The sequence below is a fragment of the Giraffa tippelskirchi genome, chromosome 2 (assembly GCF_054371585.1).
Source record: "Giraffa tippelskirchi isolate mGirTip1 chromosome 2, T2T-mGirTip1v1.2.pri, whole genome shotgun sequence".
Classification (NCBI taxonomy): Eukaryota; Metazoa; Chordata; class Mammalia; order Artiodactyla; family Giraffidae; genus Giraffa; species Giraffa tippelskirchi.
In genome coordinates, this window is record NC_137276.1 from 235600657 (window position 1) to 235611006 (window position 10350).

Consider the following 10350-nt stretch of genomic DNA (forward strand, 5'->3'; position numbering starts at 1 on the left):
GAATCGTTGCTACAAGGAGTGTTCTCTTTGTGATTTAGTCTCTTAAATTTCACTGCCTGCATGCTTCAAATATCTCTCTAACAGTATGTGGAAATGATTTAATGCATATAAGCTATGATGTGAGAGTGAGTTTTCACTGTTGGAAGTTCACAGTGTGTATTTTCCTCCATATTTAGAGAGGGCATGAGTGCATAGAATAATCAAGGATGGTCTGTGTGCAGTGCATTCCAGATTCCTCTGTTTTCTGTCTAGTCAAGGTCTACAGGTAACTCTTGTGTCCTAACCTATTTATCTGTTTCTTTTTGGCTGCACCAAGTCTTCATTGCTTCAGTTCAGTTGAGTTCAGTTGCTCAGTCATGTCCAACTGTTTGGAACCCTGTGGACTGCAGCACGCCAGGCCTCCCTGTCCATCACCAACTCCTGGAGCTTGCTCAAACTCGTGTATGTTGAATCAGTCAAGGGATTTTTCCAGTTGTGGAAAGCGGGAGCTACTCTTCCCTTCAGAGCACGGGTTCTGGGGACTTTAGTAGTTGTGACTCATGAGCTTACTTGACCTGTGGCATGTCAAATCTTCCCAGACCAGGGATGGAACTCATCACCCCTGTATTGGTAGGTGAATTCTTAACCACTGGACCACCAGGGAAGTCTCTAACCCATTTTTATTTTGCCTGCATATGTGCCAGGATGTAATTTTCTAAAAAAATTAAGACTTTTGTTTGTGAATGTTTCTCCATCTGAGCTTATGTATTTATTTAATGTTCACTTTAAAACAGTAGTTTAAAAAAATTCTTGGTAGTAACTCTTGTTAGAAATGTATTTTATAGTATAATCCATTTCACATATAGTCTCGCACATATATACACTGAACAAAAATGAGTCTAAATAATACCCTGACTATATGTGCAACGCTGGCATTTTCTTTCCTATTCCACTCCATTCTGAGCTATTGCATGTCACTCTTCTATTTTAGTTATGAGAAGAACTGCTACTTGGGACTTTCTTTATCAGTGTTTCTCAAAGTAAGGTTCTCAAATTTAGCTGTACATTAAGGTCACTTGTGTACATATGTCCTAAGTTGTTTCAATTATGTCCGACTTTTTGTGACCCCATGGGCTGTATCCCGCCAGGCTCCTCTGCTCATATACTGCAAGAATACTGGAGTGGGTTGCCATGTCTTCCTCCAAGGATCTTCCCAACCCAGGGATAGAACCTGTGTCTCTTTATGTCTCCTGCATTGGCAAGTCGGGTTCTTTGCCACTAGTGGCCACCTGGGAAGCCCTAAGATCACTTCAGGAGCTTTAAAATCCTGATGCCTGGGTTTACCCCTAATTCCCTCTCCCTCCCCATTCCCGCTGCTGAAGATTGTGATTTAATTGGTCTGGGGAAGAACCTGGGTCTGGGGACTCTTAAAAAGCAACTTCTGTGATTCTAACCTGCAGCCAGGGTTAAGAAACACAGATTTAAATTGATTTCACAAGCCTCTGGGAGGTCTCATCTCTCAGTTTGAAAAAATGTTTGAAATAGTGTCTTTCAGTTTTGTTTGATGGTATATCAATTATACAATGTTTTTCTTACTTTTGTTTTTTGAAATAATATATATTTTCTCTTCATTACATATTCAAATACACTCCATAAAAGACCAAGGCTTGCGTTTGCCCCTGTACCTCTGTACTTGAATAAACTCCCTCGCAATCATTTGCTTCTCAAACTTTAATGTACATAAGAATCACCTGAGATCCTTGTTTTACTGAAGATTCTGATTCAGTATGTCTGGGGTGGGACTTGAAATCTACACTTACAATGAGGTCCTAGGCAAAGCTGATACTGCTGGTCCTCAGACTACACAGTTAGTAGCAAGGTGCTAGACAAAGATGCTTCAGCTCTCCTTTCTAATTGGATCCTTCTGTATTCTCTGGCCAGCTGGTTCTCTGCCCTTCTGTTGAGGTAAACACTGACTGAAACCACCCACACAGGCCAGGCACCATAGTAACCATTTGCATGAGTTATCTTATGACAGATGCTGGGAACTAACAAGTCAACCACCAACTGGAAGAATTTGGGAAAAGTCAAAAGGAGACACCCCATATCCTACCACCTCCCAGAATCCTTCTTGCTGAAATCCATGTTGGCTGAGTGGCGAGGGCGCCCCCAAGGAAGGACCCTGGGTCAGAATGATCGGCCACAGACAACCCGGAAACGAATCCCCTCACCATAAACCCGAGACCACGAGCCATGTGCAGAGCCGTCCTGCAGGTTCCTCACCCTGCTCCTCTCGCCCCGGTGGCCCTTCCCAATAAAGTCTCTGGCTTTGTCAGCCCGTGTCTCCTCAGATAATTCATTCCTAGTGTTAGACAAGAGCCCGCGCTCATGCCCTGGAAGGGGTCCCCCGTCCTGCAACACTTTCTCTTGTTATTTACAGTTTCACAGAAACCTTGAGGAAGTGAGTGGCATTTTACTTCCTTCCAGTGATATGACAAGTAACTTCCTGACAGGGATGCAGGATGCCAGGGAGTCCTCTCCCCTGCACCAAGGGGGCAGATCCATGAGCATTGTGAGCCCTAGGCATCAAACCAGTAAACACCCATTTCGCTACACGAGTCTGAGTGGGTATCTCTGATTCTATGTCCTTTACTGTGCGTGAGAATGTATACATGTGTGTTCACTTGTAATAAATTTTCATGTTGTAAGCATTCTTTCTAATCGTTGAAACTGAGTAATGCTTTCACAGTAAGATCTGTGTGCTTGTATTTAGCACTACTTCCCTGGTGGCTCAGAGGTTAAAGCGTCTGCCTGCAATTCGGGAGACCAGGGTTCCATCCCTGGGTTGGGAATATCCCCTGGAGAAGCAAATTGCAGCCCACTCCAGTATTCTTGCCTAGAGAATCCCATGGACGGAGGAGCCTTGTACTCTATGGTCCACGGGGTCGCAAAGAGTTGGACACAACTGAGCGACTTCACACACACACACACACACACACACACACGCTTACATGAAGGTTTACAGTCAGTCTCTTACTAGTGTAGAAGCACTTCAAGGACTAGGCCTTACTCAACTTGACATCACCAAAGAGCCTACTAGGCTCTCAATGAACGGTTGTTGCTTTGAAGAGTGGTGGTATTCGTTATGAGTTACCATGGTAATGCTCAGCAGCACCACCTCAAATATAAGTGGCTTAAATTAATTGACATTTATTTAGCTCCTTAGGCCATGGTTCAGCCATTTGGATTGGGCTTGGTATGTAGTTCACCTGGTCCAGACTGGACTCATCAGATGGTAGGTTCACTAGTGCCAGGTGACAGGGGTTGTGGCCGAAGTAAATTTGGGTCTGTTCGCCCACATGCAGTAAAGCCAAATCTGTTGACATTGGGTTGTGATGAAAGACAGTGTGGCATTTATTGCACGTGCCAAGCAAGACTGGATGAATCACAAACTGGAACCAAGATTGCCAGGAGAAATAACAACGTCACATATGCGGAATGTGAAGAGGAACTAATGAGCCTCTTGGTGACGGTGAAAGAGGAGAGTGAAATAGCTGGCTTAAACTCAACATTCAGAAAACTAAGGTCATGGCATCTGGTCCCATCACTTCATGGGGAAATAGATGGGGAAAAAATGGAAACAGTGGCATATTTTATTTTCCTGGGCTCCCAAATCACTGCAGATGGTGATTGCAACCATGAAATTAAAAGATGTTTGCTTCTTAGAAGAAAAACCGTGACAAACCTAGACGGCTCATTAAAAAGCAGAGACATCACTTTGCTGACAAAGGTCTGTATAGTCAAAGCAGTGGTTTTTCTAGTAGCCGTATACAGATGTGAGAGTTGGACCATAAAGAAGGCTGAGTCTGAGGAATTGATGCTTGTGACCTGTGGTGTTGGAGAAGACGCCTGAGAGTCCCCTGGACTGCAAGGAGATCCAACCAGTCCATCCTAAAGGAAATCAACCCTGAATGTTCAGTGGAAGGACTGATGCTGAAGCTGAAGCTTCAATACTTTGGCCATGTGATGCAAAGAGCTGACTCACTGGAAAAGATCCTGATGCTGGGAAAGACTGAGGGGAAGAGGAGAAGGGGATGACCGAGGATGAGATGGTTGGATGGCATCACTGACTCAATGGACAAGACTTTGGGCAAACTCAGGGAGATAGTGGAGGACAGGGAAGCCTGGCAGGGCTGCAGTCCATGGGGTCGCTAAGAGTTTGACATGACTTAGTGACTGAACTGGAGAAGGCAATGGCAACCCACTCCAGTGTTCTTGCCTGGAGAACCCCAAGGACGGGGGAGCCTGGTGGGCTGCCGTCTATGGGGTCGCACAGAGTCGGACAAGACTGAAGCGACTTAGCAGCAGCAGCAGCAGCAGTGACTGAACAACAACAAAAGCAAGGAGGTTGGAGAGCTAATGCTCAAAAGGCCCCAACTCCCCAATGGCTTTTAGAGAAAAGTTACTAAAGACGGGGAGGAGGAGAGGGTTGTGTGATCAGTTTGTGTCCATTCTTCTGGTTGCTTGGTGGTCAGGAGTCAACGTCAACAACCTTCTTGTTCCAATTGGTCTGGGATCTATGCGCTTGTGGTCAGCGTGCAATTAACTTCTTCCAGCTGGTGGGGATTTCAGTGTCCTCAAAACAGCTCAAGGATATGTCCTAGAATATTATCTACAGCCCTTGAGGAGGACCTGAAGATCCTTGACTTTGTTTAGTGACTAAACTATTATTATTTTGTCTTGCTTGAGTGTTTTCCTTTGTCTCTACATTTTCTCACTTCTCTGATGAAATTTGTTCTTCAGAACTACGAAGGCTTAGGAGGCCACCATTTCTCTACAAACCAGAAGCAGATGGAGGACATGCCATGGCCTACCCGCAGAAGGCTCTGTAGCCGTGTTCAGTTTCAGGGTGACTGGGCATTTTTCTCTCATCTACCAGCAGGATTCCTGTCTCATTTTCTCTTGCTGGAGGTGGAGTTACAGCAGTACCCATTAAGACATGTAAGCATTTTTCAAGTTTCTGCTTGCACGTATTTGGTAATCTCGCTTGGGCAATCTATGTCACCAAGCCAGGGTCAGACTGAAGAGGCACTGCAAAGGGCTGTGGCAAAGGAGAGTCAAGATTGGAGCCATTAGCTTTTTGCAGTTTACCAACCACAGAAGTTTTCCTTTCCTCCTCCATCTTCACAGTACCATCCCTCTAAAATTCCTTAAATATGTGGGAACAACATAATGACACCGAAGTCCTTCCTGATTTTAATTTTGAACCCATTAGTTAGTTCTGCCATAATAGAGCCTTGATCTGAAGTGATTAGGTCAAAGACTAAGATCTTGATTTTTCCTGGAGTGCAGCCTGGGTTTCATTACAGTCCATTCTCACATCAGGTGTATCAGCCACAATCCTACCCACCTGCTGGTGTGTGATCCTTCCAGGCACCAGGCCAATATGCAGGGAAGCAGACAGCCATGTGTTTTAATCAGCATCTGTATCTTAATTTGGGGGGAGGGGGTTGCTCTTTGAGCCATGTTAAACAAAAATAAAAATTATCTTGAAAACACCTTGATGAAAAGACATTTACTGACTTTCTCATCAGATGGGAGGAAAATACTGCACATGGGGAAAAGTGGCCAGCAGCACGGACACCACCAAACTCAAAATAAACCCTAATAAATGCTTAGTTTAACCAGCAATCATAAAGAAATCATTGATTGTAATAAAGAGAAAAACTAAATAACCAATGACATTCTCAGTGCCCCCTTACTCTTCTACCACAAGGACATGTATTACATGAAACATATGCCCATAATTGAGAGGCAAATAGAGTCGCTTAAAAAGAGATACTCAACTGACAGCAATAAAGTTTAGACCAAATATCAGAAAACTATTAAGCCTGGCAGTAACATTGATTAGAGCACTCTTTTCTTACTTGCTTAGTCCTAGGAGGACCATTGACTTCCTGTTTTGTTTAAGCTGGTGGAAAGGTAAACTAATCTCGTTTAATTAGCAGAAGATGCAGAATCTGTGCTTTGTCTCTTCATTACAAAGATGGTTGAGAGCTAACTGAAGGCTCAGTGAGATGATTGGGTTTAATACATTATTTATTTCCTAGGAAGTTAGAGACTTGTAGACATGCACACCTCAGCTCAGTGAAAAAATATTCTGCTGGTCTGAAGTTAAATTGTAATGGAAGTTGGTCATATTTTCAAATCCTAGCCCAAATCCTTTTCTCTAGGAGATACTCTAGGAGAAACCCAGGTTGGTGTCATATAGTATCCTATATGGAGGCCTCCAGTTTTTCTTCCTATCAGAAAGACCCAAAACCTAGTATTGCATGTCAATATTAGTTATGGTTAACAGGTAAAAGCATTTTCCTCTAAAGGGAATAAAGCTACTGAAGAAAGATTTTTATCAGTGAAGATGTATACACCATTTACACCCCTGAAGTGATATCAAAGCAGGTTTCCTTTTGCAAGGCAGCATCCTGAAGTTTAGAGTTCACTGGCTTTTATATATATATATATATATTCAAACAAAAAAGATATCTAGCACATCAGATAAAAAGTCAAAGTTTATAGACTGTTATTTAAATACAGCATGTTGAAGACCTCTGATGATCTTCCCCTTCTAAAACCCCACCAGAGGTGCAGCAAAGAGTCAACACAAGTGTTAAAAGCAATGAGAAAGGAGACAATGGCAGATGAAGTCGGTTAACAGTATTTAGGAAGATTGACAGCAGGTGGACTCCAGGTACTGACTCTTATCAGCCTTTCTCCTCTGCTGAGTTTCTGTGGGATAGAGGCTCTGGTGGTGGTGGTGAAGGTGATGGTAATGGTGGTGATGGGGGTGAAGGTGATGGAGGCGGCCGTGGTTGGTGATGGAGGTGGTGATGGAGAAGGAGGTGTTGCTGGAACCATCCCCTCCCTTCTACACTGTGAATGGCTTGAGGGCTGAGAGTGCTCATCTGGTGTACCCTGGACATGTCTGTGAAAGTTGGTTAAGTAGTAGTATCATAGTAAATGTCTGCAGAAATAAATGGAACATTCTCTCAACTGCGAAGGATCCAAGGTTTTACCCTACTTGCAAGCAATTAGGTTAGCCCGCCACATGGATATTGACGGGAGACATGGGACTCCTGGGTTAGAGACAGAGGGTTTATTACCCCTGGCATAACGAGCAGGGTGAGCTTCACATTCAGGGTCCTTGTGCTCCTCAAGTTTCACAAGGGTGATACAGAATGTATCAGGGTCATGCCTATGCAGCAGGTTTGTGTCACCGCTGAGGAAACCTCACTCTTTTATAATCTCCTTCTTTCCTCATGCAAGCCTTCCTAACCTTTGCCCTGGGGAAAACAGTATCTTTATTATACTGGACAGCAAACAATCTTTCCCTGTATTCCAGAGAGACACACCATCTCTATCTTCCAAAGCTATTTGTTACATGAACATTCTTGAAAGAAATAATGGATAACTCATTCTAAGTGCTTCTGCTCATGAGATGCATAGAAACACTAGAATCCTGGGGAGAAATGTCTCCTAATCTGTCTCCTCAGAGGCCATGAGACTTTCCTGATACTTTTGATGGCAAAAATATACCTTACTATACCTTCACTGTGAAATACTCACAACTAGCTGGCCAGTTCTTTGCCTATTTTTCTCAGTGCAAACCCCTCTATCTATGGGTTGCTCCGAGATATGGTGACTGAGACTCCATACCTTCGTCTTCCAGCCCCCTTCCAGATGGTTCTACCCGTAGGAGGCATGGATGAGACTGTATACACCCCAAGGCAGGAGGAGGAAATCCTGCGCCCGCTCCTGGCCTCCGGGTCAGGTCTGCACCCGTCCAGCAGGAGGGAACAGCTGAGGCTGCATCCTCCAGCTCTCCAGACCTTCCCAGAGCAAGGAGACAGCCTCCCCTCAGTATATGCTGCAGCCACGGGGCTGCAGCGGCCGCCGCCCCACCCTCGTTTCCCACCCTCCGCGGACCCCTGCCACTCTCTCCCCAGCACCTCATCCTCACTACCTTCCAGCTCTGCCTTCTGCACCTCCTAGTGTCCAACTGGCGGTGCTCCTGAGACACTGGCGCAAAAATCAGCTCCATGAGTGTGTCCCTTCCTACCCCACGGAACTTTTAGGTTCTGTAACAGTGACACCACCTCTTCCGATTTGTTTTCCCAGCCCTCAAAGTGGTAGTTTTTCCTGATGTTTTCTCTAGGTTATCTCAGCATCCCATTTTCAACCTTTCAATGCCTGTGTAACAAATCTTTGAAAGGATGGGTTTTGCTTTCCAGGATGGACTCGGACGGATACACTGACCACTGTTAGAGATGATTTTCTGTTCTAATCCAGAGTTTAAATTTTTACTTCTTTTTAACTTAACTGTTATGTTTATCAAAGGACATAGTTCAAACTATCAAATAATACAGTAGGCCCTTGCCCAGTTGGCATGCTGGTTAGTGATGACTGGATTTTTTCTGAAAGTGTGACGATCTGTCAGTGGGACTATGCATAGAACCTGCAAGTGTGTGACTAACAGCGCTAGATAAGCTAGTCATTTATGGGCACTAGTGTAAGCTCAGAGGCTAAATAACATCCAAAAGCAACGATGGTCCTTAGAGATGGTCTTTCATTTCTCTTTTGGAAATATGTCCCAACTGTTTACCAAGATGATGGTAATAATATTACTCTACACATGAAAATTTGTTGTTTTTTACAAGTTTATAATCTTATGAAAATTATATATGTACACTATTCACTGTCTAATTAATAAAGGAGTCAGTTTGAAAGAAAATTTATGGACCTTTTCTGTGACTTTATTTTTCTAATCATAAAATATTGAGATTCAAATATATATATATATATATATATATATATATATATGTCTGTGTAATATTTCTCAGAGACCAAAACATACTGTTTATGGGTTTTTTAGATGAAAGAAAATTCAAAATAATTTTAGTGGTAAATAATTTTCAGCAATAAAAAATTAGAAGCTGCTTGAGTTCATAATACTTTATTATTTGGCTAAAACATGTACAAAAGCAATTGCTGGCAAATATAGTTACAAAGGCAGATGTTATTCTGGATCACCCTAGCCTTTAAATAAAGAATGCAGGTTAATGCTGATTAATTTTAACAAATGCCTGCAAAGATACATGCCTTCAGGAGGCATACTAACTGAATTGTAAAGGTTTCTAGAGACCAAATCCTTTAAAATCCTTCCAAAGCATGTAGCAATTTTAATACTATCAAAAGCTAGTTTAGTATATTTCACTATCATCAGATTGGGAATGAAATATTTGGGGCACAACTAATAATAGTCAGACCCTGCTCACATTGTTTCATGAGAGTCTACCTTTTATGAAGCGAGTCCTATCTCTATGAATAATTTGTTCCATAACCCAACTCAATCTGTTGGTTAGAATTTGGATGTTATTGCATAATCTTGTTGAGAAAAATAGAGTAACATCTTGAACAGTCAAGGAGCTCTTTTATTCATTTTCAATAATAATGTAAAAATGGAACCACAAATTGATTTGTGCATGGGGCACTGTTTAAAATAAAAAAGAAGAAATATTCTGTTTTAGAGGGTTCACTTCTTCAAGGAACTGCAGCAACATCCTTCTTTCTCTTCTGCTAGTGTTTTGTTGAGTTTTAACCATTTATTTGCTCTTATAAAATTTCCAATGGGATTTGTTCTGCTTGAAGAAGATGTATGCTCATGTTAGCATGTGTTTTATCCGAAGGAATACATAAAGGACAAGGAAATAAATGTATCAAATTGAATGAATGGATTTATCTTAATGACCAGAATGGATCATTCTGTGATGTAGCTCCAAAGTGTCCGTTTTACACATTTCTACCCCATTGCCAGTGAATTGTCTTAGTTCCAGCTTCCTATCTCTCTTGCACCCTTAATCTCTATCTGCCTTTACTTCTGCTGGAAACTTGTTCCCTTCTGCTCTATTCTACATGGAAACCTTCTCTCCACTCTGCATCCTTTCAAGCTGTTGTACTGTCCTCCACTTTCCCACTGCGTCATGAGCGAGCCTCCCAGACCCTGCCTCCCTCTACCACCTGCTCACTTGACTCTCCAAAAAGTGGCTTTAAGGACAACATTCCGAATAACCTCTGCCTCATGCAGGAAGGAGACAAAATGTTAGAAGAGAGTACACCCAAACCATCAACCATTTTGATAGTGTTCTGTTTGTTAAATATTTTTATGTGTGAGTATTTATAATATTAAAAGATATTCTACTGTCACTATTTCACTAAAACTGTTATTGATAATCATCTAGTTGTTAAGACCGATGGCCTCCCCACTTTTTAAACCTTGTATAATATTTGATGCAATTGACCAAACTTTGTATAAAA

At 42.5% G+C, this 10350-nt stretch overlaps 1 long non-coding RNA gene across 1 annotated transcript; it reads left to right on the plus strand.

Annotated features, from left to right (window-relative positions):
• Nucleotides 1–380: 380 nt before the first annotated feature.
• LOC145539374 (uncharacterized) lies at nt 381–8767 on the plus strand. The gene is made up of 4 exons (XR_014077746.1): nt 381–4386; nt 4783–4980; nt 6620–6727; nt 7706–8767. It is a non-coding gene; the product is annotated as an uncharacterized LOC145539374 (long non-coding RNA).
• Nucleotides 8768–10350: the final 1583 nt, after the last annotated feature.